The sequence below is a fragment of the Aythya ferina genome, assembly GCF_964211825.1.
Source record: "Aythya ferina genome assembly, chromosome: 1".
In the NCBI taxonomy this organism is placed as follows: domain Eukaryota; kingdom Metazoa; phylum Chordata; class Aves; order Anseriformes; family Anatidae; genus Aythya; species Aythya ferina.
In genome coordinates, this window is record NC_140296.1 from 144,914,413 (window position 1) to 144,941,731 (window position 27,319).

At 35.3% G+C, this 27,319-nt stretch overlaps 1 long non-coding RNA gene across 2 annotated transcripts; it reads left to right on the forward strand.

Moving 5' to 3' along the window:
* The first annotated feature begins 206 nt into the window (after positions 1-206).
* On the forward strand, positions 207-27,319 carry LOC311420624. Of its 2 annotated transcripts, none has more exons than XR_014684433.1 (3): positions 207-292; positions 10,761-10,876; positions 26,520-27,319. It is a non-coding gene; the product is annotated as an uncharacterized lncRNA (long non-coding RNA). The 2 variants fall into 2 exon arrangements; XR_014684434.1 differs by lacking the exon at positions 207-292 and adding an exon at positions 2,845-2,921.

Below are 27,319 nucleotides of genomic sequence, written 5' to 3' on the forward strand. Positions count from 1 at the left end.
ACATAATTTCCAGATGTGTTGAGCTACCTCACTTCAAGATCAAGTTCTGAAGTCAGAACTGAGTGAGATCAACTAAGAAAAGCATCAGAGGTCGACATAAAATATTTTGTCTTGCATCCTGTAGTTTCAGTTAGACATATATGGAATTATAACCCCAAGTCTACCTCAACTCCATTTCTTGGTAAATCTTATTGTTTTATTTAACAGGAAGAAAGGACTACTGAAAGAAATAGGAAGCCAAAAGAGATCAGTGAAGAAAATAAATCTTCCAACATAAGAAAATATAAAGCAGGTAAGAGAAGGGAGGTAAGAGGGCAATAGAAAAAAATGAAATAAAATGAAATTTCATAAACATGGGTGTAAATGTTTTTTTGTCTCTTGAAGGAGCATTCAACAATATGTGACATTGCATATAATCAATTCCAAGCAGGATATAAAACACTTTAGAAAGGGTGACAACTAATTTTCTAAGTGACTCGTCTTTAATGATCTCTTTTATTCAGTTTATTGTTACAGCAGACATTTTGTTGCTGCACTGAACTTTATAGATCACTTATAGCCAAAACTGCATTATTTTCCATGAGAAGGGATTCACTTACTTTTAGTTTTGCATGCTCTTTGTTCTTCTATTATGAAAATGAGCTTTGCTACTTCATGTATTTCTCAATTCAGTTACTGCATTGCTAAAATGTTGGTTCTAGCTTGTTTGTTTCTTTTTTATTCCCTGCATTTACCACATTAGTTGTTTAATTAATAAATAAATAAATTTTAAAAAAAGTAAAAATTGACCAAGTTCTTTTGTCCCCATTATTCTGAACCTTCAATTTCCTGTTTGCAGAATCATTTCTCAGATATAAATTCTTGGTATTGAACAAGAACAAGATGTCTTTGTTACACTGAATTATCTAATAGTAATAATAGAATTTACTAATATTTTATTGGCTTGCTTTCAAAAGGTTAAGAGCTTCAATAATGCCATGGCCTCCTGTTCCACCACATCTTCTCCTAGTGTTGCTCAGCCTCAAGGAATTCTGTGTCACTGTGGTCCTCCTTGCTGTGTTTGTGTAGATACTGGGGAGACGGCTCTCTCTTGCAACCAGACAGAGTGAAAAGACAGGGGGAGATTTTTTTGCCCCAGAAAACGGTCTTTGTCAGGAGTCAAAATGTCTTAGCAGAGTTGAAGGAGCTTTTCTGCTTGTGAAAGGAAGAGAGGAGTAGAGAAGAGGAAAAGCCAGCCAGACACCCTCAGCCCAGGGCATTCATAGGGTCACAGAATCACAACATGGTTGGAAGGGGCTTAAAGATCATCTAGTTCCAACCACCCTACAGGGACACCTTCCCACACCTGGCTCATCCAACCTGGCCTTAAACACCTCCAGGGCTGGGGCATCCACAACATCTCTGGACAACCTTTCCCAGTGCCTTACCATCCTCATAGTAAAGAATTTATTCCTTCTGCCTTTCTGTCCTGTCCTGTCATTGAAATGTACCAAGTTGCTTGACTTTTTTTGTAGTCTCCACAAAGGCAGATCACTTATTTCCTCTTGGCAAAATAAATTGTATCAGAAATAGCCACCAAGGAATAAGACATTAAGGAAAATATCTGAAGGGGCTTAAGTTTGGCTCGCTCACCTAAAATAGGGAAGATAAAAAGGTATATAATCTTCCTCCTGCTCCTGAATAATATTGAATTACTGCCATGCATAGTGGTTTTCACTGAGGTTTTGCTACAAAAAATATCTTACATGCATGGGATTTGAGCAAAAGACATCACAACACCCATTTATAATAACTGCCATGTGTCAAGACATTATTTCATCTGCCTGACATATTTTATTCATGTATATTTAGGAATTTCTACAGAAACTAGTTAAACACTGGGGATGATTTGAAACCACTGGAATTAAATATGTGCTGTTCCATAATGAGATATTAAGGCAGATCTATCCCTTGATAAGGAAAAATGTATTTTCTGAAGTGAATCCCAACATAGAACCCCAACAGAACAAGTCCTACGAGGAGCGGCTGAGGGAGCTGGGCTTGTTCAGCCTGGAGAAGAGGAGGCTCAGGGGTGACCTTATTGCTCTTTACAGATACCTTAAAGGAGGCTGTAGAGAGGTGGGGGTTGGCCTGTTCTCCCACGTGCCTGGTGACAGGACGAGGGGGAATGGGCTTAAGTTGAGCCAGGGGAGTTTTAGGTTAGATGTTAGGAAGAACTTCTTTACAGAAAGGGTTGTGAGGCATTGGAACAGGCTGCCCAGGGAAGTGGTGGAGTCACCATCCCTGGAAGTCTTCAAAAGACGCTTAGATGTAGAGCTTAGGGATATGGTTTAGTGGAGGGCTGTTAGCGTTAGGTTGGAGGTTGGACTCGATGACCTTGAGGTCTCTTCCAACCTAGAAAATTCTGTGATTCTGTGATTCTGTGATAATTTTCAGACGAGAACAAAACACATTGTAAAATGGTGGGGAAGGGAGTTTGAAAAAGAATCTTAAAATCAAATTGAATATTACTAAATGAATGCAGAAAATTCAAATGAAGTTCTAATAACATTAAAATGTGGTTTTATAGCATAAGAACAATAGCTATTTTTAAGCTCATCTTCATAGTTTATTGGTTAATAAACTATGAAGATATAAACTATAAACACTGGAAGTACATTATTTTTCTTAGAATTTAGATAAAGCCTATGATGAGAGATTTGATGAATACTTGAGCAATACAGATTTGTTTGCAACATGTATGTAATAGCCTTAGTAAAATCAATGGATTTAAAGCTGTTCATACCACCTGTGGACTAGGCATTATTTATTTAACTGATTCTTATCTAAATGAAAGGCTGATGGAGCAAAGTAGCCTGGGAATCTCTCTAGAAATATTTCAGAAGTGCTTCCCCCTGCTTCACCTCTTGTCCTCCTTTACAGTACATATTATCTTACTATATTGAGATATTTTTATTTTATGGCTTTCCAAGAAAGAACACAGAAATAATTAATTAGACAATGATAGCAATGCCTTTTTAAGCTTGAAACCATTTTATCAGTGTATTGACTTGAAGGCCAAGAAAAATAAATATTATTTTAGAACAATAACAGCCACAAAAATCATTTCATTACATAATTATCTGCTGAGGACAACATCTTGATAAAATTACCAGAAGAAGGTTTTAACAAGATAAATTGGACTTTTAGACTTAGAATGTAATCTTATAGATATGTTCACAGGGGTTGATAACAGTTTTTATGTCCAAAAGATCTCATAGCATGTCTGAGAGAATGACCAGACTAGTTCTCTTTCTGGCTACTAAAAACATGCACAACAATTCTTCTTGTATATTTGGAGAGACTAACTTTTTAGTATAACTGCAATATAACAGCTGCTGACTTCCATAACAGCCTCTGAAAAACTTTGGGTTGTTGGATCTTTCTCATTTTGTAAAAGGATTGCAACATGTTGGTAATTTCACTTGCAAAGATCCCAAGGCTGAAAAAAAAAGGTGTTCAACTATAGCTGGAATCCATTCTGTCCCATTTCTGCTTTATCTTCTGTTATTGCTGAAAGGTTTGTGTGAAAAGAAAGGTCTTGATCTGAACTCTGAGTGTAGCTGGGGTTTCTATTCATTCTAACACCTCTGGCAAGGTCCCAAATCCAGGACCTACAGGCAATTTCAAAAGGGATATAGTATTCTTGGCTGTGGTACTATCTCAAGTTAAAAAGACCAGCAATTAATTTAATACGCTTTTTACTCTTTTGGTGAGAATGATGAGGAATTATCAGTGGAGGATGAGATCAAGATGTAATTTAGCACAGTGTCTCTGCTCAGCCTTGTTCAGGCTTAATTTCCTCTGACTGCTTACTCGTCATGAGGAAGCAGCAAAAATCTCCTGAATCACATGTAAAGTATTGAAAACACAGTTGCAGAAGCCAGTGTTCCATTTTATTGTCACTGCACACTGCTGTTAGTGTGTCTTTAGCTACACCTATGAACAACTTTTCATATCTGGCTAACAATATATTCAATATATTTTATGTATAAGTTGTTGTATGGCACAGTGTAATATGACAGAACTGTGGAAAAAGTTCAGGGTTCTTGTAGGATAAAGGGTACACACAAATATTGAAGTTTATTCTAGCAAAAATCATTGCCAAACAAACAACTTGTTCCCCATGCTGAAAAGGTCACTGGCAAATGAAATGTTCCTTAAAGGATTATGTAATTCCTCATATGGGTTTTAATACCAATTTAGTGAGTGCTGCCTCCAGGTTCACAGAGCTTTAGATTAGATTTTCAAGTTAGTAATGGATAGAGATCTATGTCACTTCTGCAGTCAGAAACTGCTTGAAGTAGCAAGCAGGAAAGCATCATGAAATGAATACAGTGGGCATTTATCTTCACAGAACCCATTCTTTCAGCATAGCATATCAAAAAGCATTATATTCAGATTGTCCCCATCATGCAACATGATCAATATGGAATTGACCTTTTGCATTCCTTGGACAGTTGCAGTGTTCTAAAGCATTAAAACAAATAAATAGATGCTCTCAAAAGATGGTATATGGCTGCTCTCCATCTCTTCTGTAAATAAATAAATAAATAATAATAATAAAAGAACTTTCTATTTAACACTTTGACTTCTATCTCTTTGCAAGGCATAGAAAAACAAAGATTGCACAACTTACATAAGAGACCAGTCTACCATCCAAAGCTTTCTTGATTCAGAAGTGTAGAATTCAACTTGAGTTTTGAGTCTCATGTAATACACAGAAGAATTTGTGTCTCAAATTAGAACCAGTTGCATTTTAAAGCAATATCTATGTAAGCAGAAAAAATGTTTTGAAATAATATTTTTAATTAAAAGTATTTAAAAACTCATTTACAAAACTTCTTATAAAGATTCTATGATTAAGACTTTATGAATGAAACTTTAGAATTTAAATGAGTATGATATGAACCTCAGATACATCAGTCATGAAGGTAAATAACCTGTCACCTGCAAAGGAACATCTGTTAATTCTAAATTAAATTTGTACTACACAACAAAAGATTACTTAGCATCCAAAATAAAACAACAAAACAAAACAAAATGCAGCTTTTCTCTTAAGACACTTTATTTTTGCAACTGATTTTCTTGTGTACTTAGAATCAGTTCTGCATATATAATACAGAGTTTTTGTACTCTGCTGTGCTTTCTCCATTCTGTGCTATGTTCTGCATTCTCAAATTTCAGAAGAGTTTTTTTACAATGTATTTCACCATCTTCTTTGCTACTCACTATTACTTCTGTGTTCCCAGATGTTTGAATTCACTCAATCTTTATTTTTCTTAAGTGACTGAAAAAATTTCTTCCCTTTTTATAGCATCTATCTCTTATCCTTGCAAATGCAAGTCTAGCCCTTCAGCATTCTAGCAATGTCTCTTTAAATTCCGTTCATTCAGTAAATTCCCTCTGACACCTGAGGTCTTTCTCTCTCCTTCATTGTCTTCTGATTGCTTATGTGCTTGAAAATTAGATATCTTAAATATAAGACATAATAATCTCATAATTCTTTAGGATTTTCTTTCCCAAAACTTCGTTCCTCCTAATTTATTTTAGTAGTTATCACCTTGTCACATCTCTATGCTTTCTTCCATCCCAAGGTCTGTAACTCCAGGAGCTGAGACTGTACAGTTTGGTATACTAACAGTATATCTTCAGTTACTGTAGACTATGAATATTTCTTCTTTGCTGAGCATTTTCACTCTCTGCGTTGCCCCACAACACAGATTGGAACTCACAGCTCAAATTTTGACTTTGAAAACCTGTTTAAGCATTGATCTGATTACGAAAAATTCGGAATGCCCACTGCTATAGTGGGCTTCAAAGTCACTCCCAGAGTGGTTGAGAGCTTGGTGCTGGAACAGATGGTGTCCACATAACAAATACACAAATGTTGCCTTTGTAGGCATAAATCTCGTTAGCAGCTGCTGGGTTCTGAGTTCTTTAGAAATTCAAAGAGGCATGTGACTACAGACTTCAAAAATCCCACTTTGTATTTCCAGTTTTTAAACCCTAGAACTGCAGGTAAAACTTGCAGAATGCCATACAACTTATGACTGTAAATGATGTTAATATTCAATGCTTTTGGTCTGGAAGATTGCTATAACAATACACATTTGTATCTCTTTCTCCTGTTGTTTGTAGTGCTTCTTATTTTCTTGATTAAGAGGGGAAAGCTTACTGAAGAAAGCAGTACCAAATGGTTGTATAATGATCCTAATGTTGCTTAAAGGTTCCTTCAGACACAAATCTGAGCCGTAATTCACTAGTTATCAGCCACTGCTAAAAGGCAAATTGAGAGGGTTGTTCATACTATCTATAAGTAAAGCAAAACTTAAGGTAAGGTTGAAACTGCTGAGGTTGAAACTACTATATGTCTTTTATTAACTGTGGGGCCTGATGGGACTTTTTCTAGGCCTTGGAGCTTGAATTGAAAGAAATCCAAATTTCTCTTCAGTCTAATTCTCCCATTATTTTTTGTGCAGCTGGCTGCACTGAAAACATTCTATTACTTGCGAGAAAATGTGTTTGCTATTTGTGTAGTCCTTATGATTTTAGAATACAAGTGAGGTATAAACACTAATTTATTTTTTCTTACAGTAACTCTGAGGGGTGAGAGCTATTATTCCATATTTTTCCTGACAAGAAATGAGAGATCAAATTAATTCCACCAGATTGTACAGAAAAGCCAAATCAAAGCTCTTGGGCAGGTCTTTCCTAGGTGAATGGCTGTGAAGAGTGGCTGCAGAATTGGTATTGGCATTGAGAATGAGAATTTTCAAATACTGTAATCTTAGTTCAGAGAACAGTTGTTATTGGAATTTTAACTAAATGGATGAAGAAATGTTTTAAGAAATAAGTATCAGCCTTTCCTGCTCATTATTTTTGGAATTGATCAAAAGTTAGTGATTTAGTCATTATGACTCTTAACTGAATAATCTTGTAAAAAAAAAAATCTATTTGCAAAAGATTGTCAAAATATTGTCAGACTGTGATCTTTTAATCCTACTTCCTCATCTATTTTCTTCTTGAATGCACTATTTATTAACTCAAATTCCTTGTGATGCTTCAAGAAAATTATATGAAATATGTTATGTAAGACTAGAAGAGAGGAAGTGATGAGGAACAATAATGGTAGGTGACCCTGAAGAGAGGCAATTGCCAATGGAAAACATTTTAGAACAATTTGAAATAACTGTGGACATTTATTTATCTGAAACATCTGGACAGTGCAGCATAGTGGCCAAATTAGGGTGATTTAAAAAGAGATAGATCTCACCTCTGAAAATAGCCATTACCCTCTCATTCCACATACAGCAGGTAAGATTTTGTCATTACACATAGGCAGGCATATTCTCAGCCCAAGGAATTTGAGTCCCACTGCTTTCGTCCCGTTTTCTGCTTCTTGAGTCACTTCTATATCTCCTTCTCATTCTATTAATTCCTTCTGAGTCACATTTTATTCCAAATATAAACTCTTGAGCAATGAATGTAAGATCCAGAAATACTGAGATGACAAACATTTGCTAGTGTAGTCTAGATTAGTCTTGGATATTTCGTCTTAAAATTTTCCTTTCCTGTGTATTGTATATGGTTTGCAGTACAGAAGAACAGAATTATATTTTTCCAAAGTGTCTTTTATTGCATTCCCCAACACATGCTTCTCTTAATATTGTCCTCCTGATGAATTTTTCATTGTTTTCCTAAACCTAACTTTTGACCTTTGCAGCAGTTCTGCACTCATAACTTTCATGACATACTGAGTTCTTCTCTTTTCCTTTAGGCAAAAATGTACAATGTACCTTCTATCCTGTCAGACAGAGTCTGTCTGTCTTCTATTTGGTAACCCCTTGCCATTTATTACTGGCAATAACTACTTTTTAGATATCTATTTTTTATCTACTTTTTACTAAACATCATCTTCAGTATATAGCTCACCTAAGGTCATGTCAATACCGGCCTTTTGCTCTCATCCGTCTCTCCTCCCAATTTATTTAGCCTTGTATAGGCTAAATAGGAGGATGCTTTTCCTCCTGACTTCCTTTATTTTCTCCTTCTCCTGTAAATATAAGTGTCAAGGTTTAGCTCTCTTTCATACATAAACCTTTTCTTTTTTGCCCCAGTGTAAGTCTGCGCTACCAGTAAAGCCTTGGTTACTCCCCAGTACCTTTTCCTGTATCTTTTTTCTGTACTCAGAGCATTTATGGAAGAAAGGCCACAAAATATTTACCACATCTTTTCTGTCCTCCTTTTCATAAACAACTCTTTTCCCATTTAGTGGGTTTTCTCATCTCAAATATCAATCGCCTTGTCACTGTCTTCAAGACTTCCCCTACTGCAGCCACCTTTTCACATGTCCCACAAACAATCTCTCAGTCCAAGAGGAACTGGACTGAGTGCCTTTGCCTTCCTTTTCTTAAACTATTGAACTTACCTGTTAAAATATGATGTTTCTTGACTGTCCTTTCCCTAACTCGTTTGCTTGTTCCAATGACCTCACTGCATAACCTGTCCTCGTCATCTTTTTTCATCTTTCTGCTTTACTGTTTTCACTACAGAACAGTGCTTCCTGGAATGTTTTTTCTTCTCACAAAGGCATCTTTATCTTTTGCCTCTGAGACATCCCTTTTCTGCATCATTGCAGATGCTTGTGATCTGCCATTTAAATTTGTAATCTAGGTTTAATCTTTAATTTAGAGTGCTTCTTAACAATGATATGCAAACCTGTCTTTAAATGTGGCAGATACTTTTTTGGTGGTGGTGAGAGCTTGCAGAACACTGCAAATATAGAGTTTTGTGGTCCATTTTAATTCCTAAAGCTTTGCCATCTTACATTTCAGTTGCTGTGACATCATGTTATCTGTTTCTGTCAAAGGCAGTTTTGCTCCCTGTGTGCATGTAGAAGGCTGCTGCTAAGGTCATTTTCTTAGTCCATCACTTTGATTTTCACACTCCGCAATTGCACTCTCCTTCTGTATTGCACCAAACAACCTTTTTATTTATTTATTTATTTATTTATTTATTTATTTATTTTTAGACAAAACAAAACAAAATCTTTCCGAACTCTTTAGGCCTTATTGCAGTATCAAGTTGTCATTTCCCACCTCCAGTTGGGCTTTGAGGCCAACTTTCATAACACCCATATTAAATCCTCAACTGCATACATTCAGGCACTGAGTGACACCTTCATGCATATTATATCTCCCATGGTCTTCCATAAAGTTCTCTTATTCCCTTTCAAGTTGCAATTTAACATTCTCCTTTGGTGTGGTGCTCACAAAAAATGGGGATTGCTGAGCTTTTGGTGTTCTGAGACCAGAATCCAAACACACCCACAAACATTGCCTCATTGTTTTCCTTTACTCCTCCCATCTGTCTCTGTCCATCTGTTTTATCATATAGTTTAATTCTAGGCAATTGAAGCAAAAAAAAACCCACAAATTTATATGTCCACAGTGTCACTACCTACAGCACTTGACACATTGGCATCACAATCTGTGGCTAAAATCCAAATCTAAAGGCCATAAGATAATGAAAACACATAAAAGTAGATGTAGATGTAATTATTATGAGGTGTTTACTAATATTTTACCATTTTTCTTTCATTTTCCTGAAAGTGATATTATTAATTTATTAAAAAATATATATTCTTGTCTTTTACCTGTTAATTTAGAACTGCAAGTGCTGCTTATTATTTTATTTTGTGTTTTTTTTTTTTTTTTTTTTTTTATCTTCTGTCACAACAAGCTATTCAACCTTAGTGTGTGTGAATTTTGGCAGAATTTTCTCATCAACTGTTCATGAACAGTTTCTCCAAAGCAGTCTGTAATGTGATGACACAAAATGTGTTAAAAGGACACATTAACATTCCTGCCAATGATGACAAGAGGGAGTTAATCCATATGTTGATATGCTGTCATTCAAAAGCAATGTAAGAAATAAATTTATCTTTAGGCAAAAAATAAAATGGACATTCCTTGATTTTATTGTTTTAATGTTGTCCTCCCCCATGAGTTAGAGTGGCAAGTGTTCATAAGAATAAATACCCTGGCTCTTGCTAAACATGTTGTGGTCTGCATCTCAGGAAGATGAATTAAGTTTGTGTCTCTTTTTCTGAAAGCTGTTCTCATTGCACAGTCTAATATCTTGAAGTAGAGGGGAAGACAGATAGTTTGGTGTCCTTTCTTCTTCCATTTTCTCAAAACCTTAATTGGAGATCCATGTACATATAGTGCCACTTCTACACACAACTACTTGCCCTGTCGAAATCTCAGTGGCACAGGTGTGTCAGGAACGATGACTAGAATGTAAAAACAGCAGAGCAGCACTTTTAAGGACCAAACTATACAGGACATACTAGTGTTTTCAAATACTGTTTTATTTTATATCTATTTTATTTATATTACATTATTTTATTTATTTTCATTTTATTTTATTTTGATAAGGAATATCAGTTGTAATTATATTTTTCCAGCATCTGGATCTCTCTAATGTCTACTGTGTTCTCCTAAAATGCTTTACAGGGGGGAATTAAGTCCCACCAAGGGACTTAATCATGTCTTTAAATGATTTGATGAATTCAGAACATGGTTTTATTCATGGAAAGTTATGATAATCTTTCATGTGTGTGCCTTAGTTAACAAGGTATTTTGATAGAATTTTATCCTGATATGTAACGTCAGAGCCCCTAATGTCCCTAACCTCTGAAACAATTTGTATTCTAGATAATGAAAGCCAGTGTCTGCCTGTCATATGTGTCTTTGAAAACGTCTCCTGAAGCCCAGCAATATAATGGAGTGCAGTTTTGATGCTGACTGCTCAGAAGAACAGTCAGTCAATGGTGAGACTTTTTCTAATCTGGACGCATGAGATAAGTCTGTTAACAAAGCCCAGTGAGCTCACTATAATGGCAAGTGTCAAATAATTTTGTCGTTTGATATAACCAAGTGTTCTACAAAGTTGGATTTGGCACTGCATTACTCAGTAACTTTAGAAAGTGCTATCTGCTTCACCTTAATTTGTGTACATATATATGAAGTTTCTCTGTCTAATGAATTCCTCTGCTAACTCCACTGTGCAAAAAGATTCCCTCCATCAGACAGTGACAACTCAATCACAATGTTTAAGCATTCCTATTTCCTAATAGTCAGAATATACAGCACAACCACTGCCATAATAAAAACCTGATGGAATTACTTAGCCAGACCGCTTCTGGTTTGCATTAAAAATAATAATAATAATAATAAAAATAAGTTATAAAAATACCTATCTTTCTGTACTAATTCATTTCAGTCCTCTTTGGACCCAGGAGATCCTTATCAAAAAGTATGATTTGATACTGACAGAAAGAACCGTTGCAATTCCTCTTTTCCCTCCCCATTCAAACTGTATCTGTACCCACACTGACAACCAGTACCCCAAATACAACAGAAGAAGTGACAATCAATCCTAAAAATGGGAAGTTACAGATTAATGTGTTTATAGGTAAGGTTTCACCTTAACCTCCGGTCCTACTAGGGGTTTTCTTGTTGACTTATAATGCATTGGGATAGAAGCAAGATCTATCTTGGACCCATGCAATTCAGTGTCATATTTCCTTCTTGAGTTCAGTAAGGATACATGTTTTCTCTGAGACATTCCTCTCAGATTTCTCTCTAAAATTCTGCTCTATCTACTTCCCCTTAAGAAATTAGGCCAACCATCTCTGGAGTCATTAGCAATAGCAGAAATGACCTTTAAGGTTAGCCAAAGAATTTTATGGAAATCTTACATTTTTCTCTCTTTCTATCACTGTCCCAATACTGTTAGTGAACAAGATCCACACCACTTGCTGTGTGAAAGGCAGGACATTTGGATGTGTAATGGTTATATTATTATAGGTAGGTCTTGACAGATATAAACACATAACAGTCAACAAATGAAAAAGTGACAAACAATACAGCCCTCTAATGGTAAAAGTGAATACTAACATTTCAAGGAATGAATAATAATTATATGAGAAAAAAATATATAAATCATACAAAGTGTAGTATCCTTTCTTCAGTACTGCTGATACCAGCCAAGTTTAAATAAGGAAGATGTTAAATCTGCATAGTGGAAAATAATGAATCCCAAAGCCTAGCAAAAAAATTAAAAAAAAAAAAAAAAAAAAAAAAAAAAAAACCAAACTTGTTTAATTTTAAAAGGTCAATAGAAGTGAAAAAGGCAGGAAAAGCATGAAGGATGCAACACTTCCTCTGTGATTGCTCTCCATAGCTGCACAGCTCAGAATCTTACACTGTGCTTTGGAGACACCTTTGCCTGGTTTCAAAAAATAAAATTAATAATAAAAAAACCCTTAGACTCACTGGGGACATTTTTTCATCCTAAGCTATACTGAGATCTGACTCTGACCTGAATTCTACTTTTAAATGCTGATGTCTGAGCCTAAAGCTGCTTTGGTGGTTGACTGTACGTATGGTAATGCCCTACAAATTCTGTTTTCCAAGACAGTGATCCTGTGGTGCTATAAAGGCAACAAGTAAAACTAGGGCATTTTGCTCTCTTTGTGAATGTCATAAAACATAGCTGTTTAACTAAAATGGAATGGAGATGGTGTTAGAAAGTATTCAGAGTTTCCTGGCTTTGTTCTTCATCCACATGTCTGATCTGCTCACTTGTCTTGCAATCTAGCTTTTCCATTGTGGAACAGACCAAGGGTAGGCAGAGGCTATGTGAGAAACTGAATGAAGATATGTCTTAATAATATTGTTTATGTGGAATTATTTCTGTTGTTATCTGAGGATAAAGCTTCAGTTTTAAGGATATACTTCTCCCTGTAGAGTTTTCTGATGTTTTTCTATTTCATGTCCTTTTAGGTCCATCTCTAAATAAAAGGACTATGATCAGTCCTTGCTAACAGTCAAACCTAAGAGCTTCATCAGTATCTCAGTACCTATGTTTTACTTTCACACCCCCATGGCAGCCTCAGCAAATCTGACAGGCTGATATGGAATCACAGGCGATTTGCTCTCTTACCTCATGAGGAGTTTACAAATGAGGAGTTTAATATATTTTGTATGTTTAAATCGAAATCTTTTTCTACTGGAAAGCTTAGAGTTGAGTTGTAGCTGGCCAACAGTCAGCCAGTGTATCGTATGCAAATATTAAGAACTACAGGAATAACCACTGTTATCACCTTAATCTCTTCTTGATTTCTATGACTTCCACATATTACTTCACACAATTGCAGTCTAAGTTTTTATGTTTGTGGAATAGAACACTGACTTTCTGCTGATAAAACTGGGTGATAAATACATGTACGTGAATGAAGGACTAAACTGTGTTCTTACAGCAATCAATGAATGTAGTTATTTAATATCTGGGCAATCTTTTAATACATTCATATTTTCAGCTGGAGGTATCATTTGTTTTCTATAAAATTTAAGCTGCTTCAGGGCTGATAAAGCCTTCTGGATACTTATTTAAGCTACTTTTTGAATCCAGAATTTGTACAAACACTGATTATTTTGGGGTCTGTTACAATTAGAACCACACAGAGAATCTTATATTACTGAAACTCTTCAGTTAAAACACAATAAACAAGGCATACATGTACAAGTTTGCATAGGGCACAATAGTTTAGAATTAGTTTGCACATTCTCTAGAATGAGAAGAGACAGCAAATAAGGACATTAGTCTAATCAAAAACAGCTCCAGAAATAACTACACTAGAATTGCATCAATGACATTTCAGCTCATTTCTCAGTTCCTCTGAGCTTGAAATGCAAGACAACCAGACTTCAGCAAATAAACTAATAGCAACATTTGTTCAGTTTATAATTCAGAATAAATTAAGCATGAACATAAGTGTGTGAGTGATACCAGCAGTGACACTGGTGAAATAGAATTTATCATATTCTATTTATCATATTCCACAGCATGCCCCATACTATACAGCAGAGTACTGCTTTCTCATCTACTTATATTTTTAATAGAAGTAATTGTATTTTCATTCAGAATCATTTAACATGTCTATGGCTGTTTTATCTATGAGAAACTGTTATTAGGGGAACAAATTAGTTTTTCCTCTTCAGTGTTTTCCAAAGCAATTTAGCAATTGCAAATGAAAAGATGAGAAAGCCAACTTTTTAGACTACATACATGGTATTATGGATCATGTCTGGAGAATTTGTGATTTGTATATATATATTCTTTGGATTCAAAATAGTTGATTTGTGGGAAAGAAGGGCCTTGACAAGACAACTTATGTTTTCATCCTCTCAATAAATTGTTCTCTTCTCATTTCAATAATGAATGGCTGTTTTGCACGGATACTCAATACTAAAGTTCTCTCTACTGATTAAAATCTCAAATATTTTACAATCCATTCCAGAACAGGAACTTACATTGTTCATTACAGTTTGTCTTCTCAGCTTCTGATCTATGTAGTACATTACGTTTTATTCCAGAGATTACCTGTATATAGAGACTCCCATAAATTTCTTCTGTTTATATTCAGACTCCTATAGATTCCTTCCATTACATGAATTAATTTCTATGACAAACAAGTCTGTTAGTTCCTTGCAGTTTTACTCTTATAAGTACAATTAGACCAATTTCCTCTGTCCCTATTGCATTTGTCTGAGAATCTTACATGGGGAATTTAGTAATGCTAATTGATCTCAACAGTAACAAATCCAACTTTAAATATCAATCCAGACCTGATGCACTCACTGGAAATGTCTCTACCAACCCATTGATTTTACTGGGAACACAAAGAACTTCAGCTCTAAATGCAAACAGTACAATTTAGTGTCTTAAGTAGGGTGAATTCAGGCTCAAATTTATGACTTTCTTTTAAAGATGTTCTCCAATGTTATCTTTGTTTCTTTGAAGGCCAACCTTAGTGGAAGAAAAATTGTCTTGAAGACACCTAAAGATGCTTGTAAAATAAGTTATATTTGATTTTGGGATTCAGGAGACTCAGGACACCAAACAGGAATCTTGCATCCTGTAATATATTTCAAAACAAATTTCAAAGCAAATTTTTATATCTAAGCAAATTTTACATTATTAAAACCCAGAGGCAGTATTTCAGTGTTTCTAGCTGCTGAAAACCTTCAAGAATGTGCTGCTCTCCTCACTTCATCACACATTACATTACAAAGATGAATTTTCTTTCACCTCATTTTCCTGGTTGTATACTGTCATTACAGTATCCAGTCTGTAGTTGAGCAACTGCAATAACAGTGGGTTCAGGAGGAATAGGTGGGTGGAAACGTCATTTATTTCTCATCGTGAAGACACATAATCACATCTAATTTTTTGCACGAGTGCTTTTTGCAGGAGGAATGACAACAGACTATTGTTTTGACTAGGACTTTTTACATGCAGGCCTGATTTGTAAGAGGTGTCTTTTTCTGCTGCCTAGATTTCTGTGCCTCACTAAACCACAGAAATCTATTTGGTCAAATCTAATTTGTAGTTTTGGTTTTTCAGTTCAGAGTAGTATAATTTGAGCTGTAAAAATGCAAGACATAACACTCACTCCTCTTTTTTCCCTTATTTGCAAAGGTGAATCAAATAGACAAAGAGCACCCTGACACTTTGTGGGGTCAAAATGTAAATGCATTTTCAAGGTATTTTCAATAATCACCACTGACATTAGATATAAAGCAACTGCACAGAGAAATATTTCATCTCTTTATAGTAACAGAGGCTTTGTCAAGTACTTTGACATTTATTTAGAAAATGATTATTACATACTGCCATTTCTATAATTTATTAACTTTTGTTTGTTTGTTTGTTTGTTTTCTTTTCTTTTGGCTGAACCTTTGATTCTGTATTTGCATTTCATTTATTACATTTTAAAGAATCCCACTAACCAGCTCAAAGCTATGTAACATTGCCTGCAATGAAAGCTATATATCATCTTCCTGTGGCATTAGTGAGACATTTTTCAGGAAGCCATCTGCAGTCACAGGTGAGCTGTACACCTTCTTCCATAGTAGCCTATGGATTATGAAATCCTTTAGAGAAAGAGAGAGAAAGGTCATTGCATTGGGGTACCTTCTTGATAAAGCTCAGTACTCTGCAGTTTAACCCTTGAAATAGAAATTAAAGGAATTTGTTCATTCAATAAGTAATTCATTTGGGAGGTTGCTTGTAGAATTCTGTTGGGAATGTGGAGTATTTCTAACCACCTAAGGCTTTGGCAGGACCCAGACCAGCTAGTGATGCCAAACTTGGAGACCAGCCTACCCACAGCAGAGAGTGAAGGCAAAATAGTCACAGCCTGAAAGAATATCCTTTGCATATGGATAGGAAAGAAGCAATAGGTGCTACTCTGACAGGTTCAGCAAGAGTTGGGGCAGCATAATCACATGTGGCTAGATCAGCAGCAATTTCCACCCAAACAGTCTGAGAACCAAAATCTTCTAACACAGTTAGTGAGCATCAAATATTCTTCAAACTGACCGTAAGTGAGTGTCAAATGTTCTTCAAACTAACTATAAAATAGACTGTTTCCCAAAGAACAGTCTGAACTAGCTGGGTGAAAACTGACAGATATGATGTAGAAGGACAGCTAACAAAAGCCTTATTCTGAAAGTTCTGAAAGATAATCTGAGGTATTGCTTTTAGATACATGTGAAGATATCTTGCATTGTTGATACTTTCTTCACTGCAGAGCAAGTTACTAGAAAGTAGGAAAATGAAATTTGAAATATTTTTTCAATAAAATGAATATGATCTTTGAATCCCTAACTGATTGACTGACAATCCCACAAACTGCCCGATGAAATGTGATAAAATATTTAAATTACATCTAAGGAAATAGGAAGATTAAATCTCTTATTAATAAGCTAAGAGATTTAAATGCCATTCCCAGGTTCTACCAATGACACTACAAGTAAACTTTTTTCTGACATTAGTAGAATAAAACTAATTATTCCTAATTGAGTTTCCAGCAATAACAGTCCTCTTAATTGATCTCTTGTGTAACAAGATATTTCACAGAATGAAATGATCACCTGTGTGTGCAAACATACTTAATAGGACCAACTGTGCTCACTGTGATGACTAATGCTTTGAAACCCAGAAGATTTTAGTATATAGACACCTATTGAAATTTAAGACATTATAAGCTTGTGAGGAAGAGAGACTCTTAATGCATCTGAAACAAAGATTTCTAATATCCAGCAAAATAATGTATGTGATAGTAGAAAATAATCCCATAGCTGGGGAAAACAGCTGAAATCTTAAAACTGAACCTGCAGTGGGGTTCACTAGAATTATTACACACAGAGGTCAAATCCCAAATGAAGTCTCTATTTATCAGTTTCACTGATCAGTATCACTGATACTGTCTGAATTCTTTGTTAATGACCTGAATGAAAGCATGGAACACCCACCCAATGGACTGAGCAAATAGGAGGAGTGACTGATTATGCTGGAGAATTGAACTACCATTCAGAGGGACATTCACAGGCTGGACACACCATCAAGAACCTCATGAACTTCAGCAATGACAAATAAAAGGCCTGCACCAGGATTGTAATTACCCCATACAACAGAACAGACTGGGGACCAGCTAAATAAGTAGGAACTCTGGAGAAATAGCTTTGGCAGTCCTGGTGTACAACAAGCTGAATAGTAATCACCAGTGTGTTCTTGTACTGAAGGAAGCTGTAAACTGGGTTTTATTAACAGGTACATAGTCAACATGTTTGGAGAGAGCTTATGCCTTCCTCTTTCTTCATTTAGCAAGCTTTTTATTCATCACCTCATGCTGTTAAAAGCTGTGGGAGCATTAATGAAAATGTGAGCTAGATAAATGACAGAAGTGTTTTTCCAATCTGATTACTCAATAGAAAAAGTGCATTTAATTTGAACACTCCTCTTAATTTATGTGATTCTATCATTTAACAGGTATTTATGTTTCACAGGGAAAAGACTGGTTAGGATGGCTTTTACAAACTAGGTTGGGCATTATCAAACACAGCAAAGAAGGAGATTTTGTTACAGAACCTCAGAAGATAGGTCACAAAACTAGTGTGCTCACAAAGAAATTCAGGGAATTTGCAGTCTCTGGTGCGTCTAATATTTTGGTCAGTGTCAGGGCAAGGAAACTGAAACTCTTCTGAAAGGAGAGCCTCTCATTGTGGACATAAAAGGATATGAAAGCTGTAAAACCAAATCCATAATATAATATAATATAATATAATATAATATAATATAATATAATATATTAATTTATTAATATATAATATAATATAATATAATATTATATTATATATATTAATATATAATCTATATATAATATATTATATATATTATATTAATATATTATATTATACATTATAATATTATATATTATAATAAAATTATGATACTACATATTATATATAATATAATAATATAATATAATTTATTATTATAGTATAGTATTGTATAGTATATTAATTATATTATATATAACCATGTTTTTCAATGCCATAAGGAAATGATTTCTTCCAAAGTTTGCATCTTTCCAAGGAATGCAGCTGATTCATCACTTATGACATTGAGCTGGGTTTCTGAATTTCATCTGATGCTTGTTCATGTTAGTGGCAAAGTTCATCAGTACTCTTTCATAGCCAGAGTTCTTGCCACAGTGGGTGCTGATTTTGCCAAGAGTATCTTCCTAATGTAGTGGCTCAATGATTGATGATTTCCAGATATATAACCTAAAACAACAATAGAATCTTTCTCTGTGGTCCTATCAGTATCTCTTTTACTTCCTTTTTCATGAAAAGATGTTTACATTCTCCTTTATTGATTTATCTCTGAATACCATATTAACTGGGGTCATAGCCCTGGTTTGATATCATAGATTCAGAATATCCTAAGTTGGAATGGTCCTACAGGAAGTATTGAGACCAACACCTGGCTCTACACAGGACCACCCAAAAATTAGACTATCTGTCTCAGAGCGTTGTCCAAATGCTTCTTGAACTCTGGCAGGCTCGGTGCCTTAATCGCTTCCCTGGGGAGCCTGTTCCAGTAAAACTTAAAGAAGCAACTGAGGTAGGAGGACTTTCTAGAAACATCAGTAAGCTTCTGAGAGTCACCTACACTGACCTTGGTAAATGTTTTCTGTATCTAGTAAATACAATACCAACAGAGGTTTTATGGTACATGTTAATACACTTAATGCTATTCAGCACCAAAAGAAATACAACCCTCACAGGGTGAGTAGAAACAAAGCATTTCCATTACACAGTAGCTGAAACCTACCCATATTAAATGTTTAGTAGACATTACCTGTAAAAGACAAGAGCAACTGCAGTTCAGTCCCATGGCAAAGATGGCACTATGTTTTTCATCTCCATCCAGTTTTTAAATTCAGCATCTTCTGGCAGGGCACAGCTGAAGGCTGTCCATAGCTTTTATGAATACTATAATTGGAACAAGGAGAAGGAAGCCATATGGCCTTTTCTTCCCCTCTCCCATGGGCCAATTTACAGCTGGTGACAGAGATCTAGACTGAAAATCTGATCTATGTTAATATTCTTTTTATTCAGTTCTGTTTCACATTTAGGATAGGAAACAGCACACAGATGGAAAAGTTGAAAAGTATTTGTGTTTTAGACACAAGTTGAATATAGGTTTTAGACACAAGTTGAATATCCAGCCCCTGAGTTCCATGTGAAGACTGGAAGGAAAAAAATAAGGATTATTTTCAGCATATTTTACTACTTTCTACTTATCAAGTTATAAAAGAAAAGCATCTGTGTTCCCAAATCACATTTATAGGAGAAAAAGTGGGGAGATCAGGCAGATACATCTAATAATTTTAGAGGAATAAATACTGTAAGGGTATAAAGTTACTGCAGCTGAGACATCTAGAGACCTCACACTTCCAGTGTAGTTCTTGGTAGGCTACTGGGAGTAACATAGATAAAAAAGCTGCAATTACACAAGGAAACAGCAAAGTTATAGGAAGTTTAATCACAATTTCCTTAGAGATTAGTTAGAGATTGGTATTGCTATATGAATTTTGCAATACCCAACAGTTCTTCTCTAGCTCTTCACTAGATTCCTGAATGATAGTAGCTATTATTACATCCCAGGATAACAATATGACTTTAAGTATGCCTATTTACATCATGTTTCTTTATCCTTACCTTTCACATGAAACAGTTCTACCCCATGCAAATTTTGCATCTCTGTCTTTTACCTGATTTTTTTTTTTTTTTTCTTTTTTTACTCTCTGACTGGACCTCTAGTTCTGCAATAGTTGTCGTCTGAGAGACACCTTGATTTTTGTATTGTAAAATGGACCTCTAGTCCTGAGGGGAAAAAAAAAAAAAAAAAAGTTACACTGCCAACTCTTTTTCTGCTATGCTTGTGCAACATTTGCCATAAACGTTTTGGTCAAGCAATTCTCCATTCTCCTTACTCAACCTTAAATCATACTGAAATCATCCTGAAACCTGGTGAAAGGAATAGGGCTAGGAACTAAAGAGAAGAAGAAAGGGCAAAAAAGATTTGTTGTTATCAAAAAAATCTAGCAGAATAGATGAGCTGAACATAAGTTATATTTAGTAAGCTTACAAGCAGCTCCACATGGTATTCCTGCTCCCAATGTATTATTAAGATGATTTTTCAGAAATGAAAATCATTGAAATTACATTAGAAGAACCAACAGCACAGAATAATAACCTACAGCTAAGCTACTGGTTTCTGACTAAGGGTTTCTAATTCTCCATAAGCTCTTTTCAAATTCCTGTTAATATGGCCAAAGACATTCACAAATTGGAAAAGCTTCAGCCAATAGAATATGGCTTACGGACTTAGTGTGAGAAAGAGTTGGCACAGCTTCACAAAGCTCCCTCAAGGTTCTCTCAGGAGAGACTGAAGTGACCAAAGACAGTGGCTTCTCAGACACTCTTGTCTTTAATAACTAAATCCAATATTAGTTCATGATCCCTTTAAAAGTCTTTTTGAATCCTCTTGCAGCTGTATGTCTCAAAAAAGCCAAGGAATTTTGAAGCGAAGTGGATTTCTGGTGGAAGCACATTTGAATGAGAAAAATGTATTTCTCTCACACACAAATAATAATTCTGTGCAAATTCTACAGACCAATGGATTTGCAACACAGGATATGCAGCATTTTGGAGAACTCTGAATGTCCTTGTAGAGACTAGCTTCAGTTTAATAGCTGTGTAGTCCCATTGTCAAGAGAACTATTGTGCTTCTATTGCTGTAAAATTTAATTTTACTCTCCAGATTAGTTATTATATAGTAATGAACCCTGTTACAAAGATATAGTCATTTTTATTATAAATGGTGATAATAATTCTGTCTATGAGGCACTCCTACTTCATGCAATGTATTGCACTGTCACAGGATTAAGCACACTCTCTGTTCCAAATCACTGTTGAATGTAATATATGACGTAGGGCTCCTTTTTACTATATTCAGCATCTTCAAACCCTTTCAGCTGTTTAGAAGTCACTGGTATGTTTTCTTGTTTAAAATGTTCCTACCTCCTATTTTTTCTAATTTTGCTGGTATTTTAATTCTCATCAATAATTTCAATATAATTAAAAAGAGATGAAGAAAACCAGCCATTGTGGAGAAAAAGTCTAATGATCTCCACAAAACAGAGTAATTGTGGTTCAGCTTTTGTTGTTGTTGTTTTGTGGAAATGTTCTGGCATAAGATACTATGCTGAACTACCACCTATTTACTGGTAGGTTTGTGCTTTGTTTTAAAGCACCTATTGTGACAAACAAAATTTCATGCCAGGCCTCAATCCTGCAGAGGACTGTCATTACAATGAGTTATACAAAATTTCTTGCAGGGTGGGAAGCTGAACCAACAAAAGGAAAATGAGGGAGTGCATATTTATCACTTCTACTCCCACTATTTCAGTGGAAAACTTATGTGCTCCAAAGATAAAATTGAATATGATGAAGAAGAGGGACTCAGACTGGTTGATAATCTGAACCATGTATAAATCGATGCAATATGTTCTTGTGTCTATAGATGCCTTGAAACAATAGCTCAGAGCAGGATGAACCACTATGCTCACTTCTGTTAAAAAGTACATAAACACAGACAATACAAAGACATTGTTATCTGTAATCCTCGTTTTGTATTTCTTCTCCATGGGATTCATCTCTCTGTGGCTCGAGGCTTAGCTCCAATGCAGCCTGGCTACAAAACCTGGAGCTAAATGTCAGAACAAATTGTTTTGTTGTGAGAAAGGTCTGTGAGGAAGTGCACAGAGCCATCCAAGATAAAGAAGCTTAAACTGAGAATTCATAGTTAGCAGCTTGAGGATTTAAGAGGAAAAATATGAACACAGCATGCTGGTGCATAAATTCATAAAAGAACAAAACAATGAGCCAGAAGACAGCAAACTAGCAAAATCAAGGGTGGAGGCTGACCTTTTGCCCCCTTGCTGATGAGTGGCCAGCAAAGACTAATAGGGTATCTTGTTGGGAATGTAAATATATTAATGCATAGTCTAATGGCTTGGCAAATGTAGTTATTTATTGCATGTATTTATCGTGTGTAAAATTCTCTCTGGACTTTTAAGCTGTGTCTGAAGCTCTTAGACACATGGCAAAAGCTGCCTGACTCAGGAAGAGTTAAAACAATGATATTGCAAATAAATTTGTAATTTGCAGTTTATTTTCTCCATCTCAAAGGAGTGGGGTTAGCTATTTGTATAACCACAATTCAGAAAACAACTAACAGCTTTTGTTTTCTATACTAACCTCTGACAACTTAGATGGGAATGGAAACCAACAGAGAAGGAAAAAAAAAAAAAAAAAAAAAAAAAAAAAAAAAAAACTTTGTCAACTGGAATAATTCACTGTAGTCTTTTTATTTGACCTTCTTTCCTAAAGTATGATTAAAAAAAAAAGAAATTTGACAACTTTTCTTCCACCACGTTTGCAACCTTCTGTATTTCTGACCTGTTCGTCATTGTTCCTATCAGTATCTAAAGCTCTTAAACATGATAAACATGATATAGAATTCACAGATAGGTAAAAAATATTCTAACATGGAAACGTATGCTCTATGGAGAAAGAGAGAAAATATAAATAAAATTATACCTAGAAAGGTGGTCTTGCCAACCAGTGGGGGAAATTTGCAAATTACTCCATCTTGCTGATTATTTTTGAAAATCTAGGATATTAAAAAGAAAATAAAATTATTCAAAGCATAGTTTCTAACTTTATATCCTTAGTGAGAATAGTGAGAGAAATAAACTCCAATTTTGTTTAACTGTCAGAAACCCTTCAGAAAGATGGAACTAAACTCTCAGGAACTTAGTTAACATTTGGTCTCTTTTCATTATGACATTTATTTTGTTTATTTTCTTGCTCAGAACAAAAAAAAAAGATGCAGAAGATAGAGGTGAGAGCCAAAAAAAAAAAAAATGTATTATTTGGATGAATCTTTAAAGTTCTTAAGCAGAGTTGTGGAAGAAAATAGAAAATGATGCTTCAGGTATAAGATGTAAAGCATATCATGTGTCCGTCAGTTTATAGTAATACAAAGTATGATGGAGAAGACATGCTTTGGGGTAAAATTGCATACTAACTACTTTCGAATGGAGGCAATGCAAATGGAAATATTAAAATGTAATAATACCTTTATTGAAAAGTCAGATGCGAGAAAAACTGTCTGCTGCTATTTTCTTCTCAGACCTTTATGTGGTCTGACATTTCTAAGCAGACTAGCAGCAAGCAGCTGAACAGCTCTGGGAGATACACTAACAAAGATTGCTCTCCTGTAGAGCTGAGCCATCAGGACAAGCTTCTTAATATTTCTGGCATGAAACAGAGATCTTTCCTAAGATTTCTCTAGAGCCTGTGCACAGAAACAGCTGACACCATGTGGGCTCCCTTTAAACAGTTTTGAAATACACTATGTTCTTCCGCCTTTGGCCTTTCACACTGTAAACAATACATTTACGTCTTTGATTTTAACGACTCTGATCCTCCAGGCCTGATTGTTACATCCCCACCCCTGATAAATGGGTCTCACACCTCACCTCAGCATCTCTTCTGTTTCCTCTTTCATGTCTCCTCCATGCCCAGGAGCCTTTCAGATTCTATCTTCAAACTATCGTGAAGCCTCTGAATGTGTTTGAGCTGGACATTACAGCAAATACATCTTTGTGAACTTTGTGATTAAAAGATATCGGGTAGTTTAACTCTACTGTGATTACATTCAACACACGGCAAAAATCTTGATTTAGGATGGATGCTAGGGTGTGATATGATCACTTTGAACATGCAATCAATAAATTATAGTTCCAGAAACACACGCAGATCACTGAGGAGAATTACCTTGCTAATGAAATGCCCATATCACTACAGCAGAAAAATAGCAGACACATTTTTAACATATTTCACCTATGTGTGAGGGGTGAGTAGAATTAAGGCAATCTTCTTATACTCAGCTGATGCCCAGATGTATTTTCAGAGTGCTGGGTTTCTTAGTAGTTAGGGTGGCCTAACCTCTCAGACAGCTTCCTGGTAACAGAAAAGGTTTACGTTATCTTTGCAAAGTCTTCCTGACTGGTGCAATGTGCTTTGCAATGATAAAGAATAATTGTTCCCCAAAGTTGTTCTTGTACTCTTTTTTTTTTTTTTTCTTTTTTCTTTTAGTGACTCCAGCACTGCTGTTCATAAACATTTCTAATGTAGCAAAACACAACCATTTTTAAAGAGAAGGTTCTTAGAAATTGATGGGGAACTCCATTTTATTTCCATTCCTGGATTTGGATCTTTCTGTTCCTCCATGAAAATAACACTACTGGATCATATGAGAAAGTTTTCCCTTGCATGTCAAAAAATATGCTTCAGACTGTTTCATGAACCTAAAAGTATCAACATAACAGCATTCTCATGTCATTTGCAAACAAAACACAATTATGTAATTATGAGATTTAAAGTAGATCTGGAATAAGATAGTAAATTTAATTCCCTTAGAAACTATTCTAGGGATTTGCAAGAAAATAATGAATATAAAGTTAGAGTTCATTTTCACCAATATAATACTCCTCATAGTCAGATGAGTACTTTATAGATTTATATTTTTTTTTCTTCAGACAGTGTGATATCCTAAGACTGTTTTAAGATGCTTTGTTGTCAGATTTTTAAATAGAGATGTACAGAGAAAACACATTTTGAAAACAATACGCTATAAATTTAAAATCAGTGTTTTCCTTGATTGCATGTCTACCCAGGAGAAAAGTTCTAGTTCATTTACAGGCTATTAGGTTCAAAACAGAAATGACTGGATGAAATTCAGTGAGTCAGATGAAGTGGTAAGTCAGAATAAATAATGCTTATGGCTTAAAATCTATTCAACTGTTTAGAGGGGAAAAAAAAATCAATCCAGATAGATTTGTAACATACAGTTGTTTGTTTTGTTATTTTTAAGGGAAAGAGAGAAAGATCTAGTCTAGAAATACACGCTTCCCTGGGAGCTCTGCTTGGTTTATCACACTAACTGTGCATTTCTACATACTTTTGAAGACCAAGAATAGGAGCTGAAAACTTGGGCACTGATTCAGCAAGGTACTCAAGAATGAGCTCAGCCTTAAAATTGCTCTAATCAAAGCAACATTCCGGGTGCTACTGCTTGATTTTAGAAAGTAAATTTAGCAGTAATGAAAAGATGCCAGAATGAAAGAAGTGAAGGCTGTCATCTCTTTATGCACAGAACAAAATGACAATAGAAGTAGCAAGGAAAGCTTTTTTAAGACTTTCCCCTCCACCCCATGCTTATCACCCCTGTCCTCATATATGTAAACTTAATTTGCTTTCTGATGCAGTCCTTGAGATGCCCAACAATTTTAGTTAGTACCAACTAAGTAAGGCTATCACTGACACCAATTCAAACTAACAACGTAAAAGGTTGTAGCTCTAGTCCTATCAACTAGCCATTCCCCTTAACAATTCAGCATCTTTTTCCCTCTCTCCTTGTCACAAATTCAGTGCTTGAACTTGTTGCCCAGAGTTCCCACATTACCAACAGCTCATCACAGTGTCTTCTACCTTTTCTGTCTCTGGGAACATGTCAGGATATTTGCCTGATTAACAGGTTTAATTATGAGTAGCTGGAGAATGATAGGGTCAAGGGCACAAAGGTGACAACGAGAAATGAGATTTGGGGTTGATTACTGGGGGCCTTCAGTATCATTGTAAGCTTCCAAAGGTGTTAGGTTGTGAAACAAAGGTTTTCTTGGTGAAAATTTTTCAGAAGAGGTGTTTTGGTTTCTTAACAAGCACACTGCCTTCATAAATCTTAAAGAGTATTTTAACTGAGAAATAAAATGTTATACCTGCACAATTCCTACTTTTTGACATTGACACACTTCTTATCAGTACCAAGTAACATTTTGTTCCTGATGTAACACTGAAAATAAAACTCTTCTCTGTGTTATAACATGGGAAAGATTTTTATTTATTCATTTATTTTTTCTTCAGTGTCCCGCTGTTGTGAACAAGAAGTCTGCAACTGTCAACAAGATCTTACCAGACTTCCATTAAGACACCTTTTGCATTGTCATGCAGCAACAGGACAGGAATGAGATTCCTTCTGTACTTCTTGTACAGGACACTCTACAGGATACCGGACTGCTCTTTATTACTGTCCCTAACCTGAGGTACTGAAAAATTTCTACAGTCTTCTCAGAAACCTGTTCTCACAAGGATTCAGAAACAGGTTGGGAAAGAAATAAAAGCTACGTCCACTCTTCTTTCCCATCTTGCCCCAGGGAAAGATGCACAGGGAAAAAGATAGCACCAAAGCAAGGAGAGAATCATTGTCCCTGGATATTTTTCCTTACTTGGAGAAATTAAAAGTTACAGGAATTAGATGAGCTTGTTTAACTTTGAACATGATAATGATTTTTTTTTTTTTTTTTTTTCCCATGACATTCTCTGGAAATAAGGTTTCCATAAGGTCCAAATTACTAATGCATCATTTGAAAAAGAACTTCCTTGTATTTATTTTAATTTTGGAGAATGATCAGAGAACTCCTAGCTCTTCTGTTTTGAGTGTCTTATCTCCTTTTGGATGTTTCTTTCCAAGCTGAAAAGTCTTATTTTAGTTAGCCTTTCTTCATGTCTGATTGTATTTGCTGGCCTACTCTGCACCCTTTTTACTGTATCCTTCTTGAGTATCTACACTAAGTATTCAACGTATAGAATGTTTACATTTTGTACCATGGTGCAGATAAATTTTTTAAGCATTTTCTTTGATATCTTTTTTTTTTCCCCTGAGT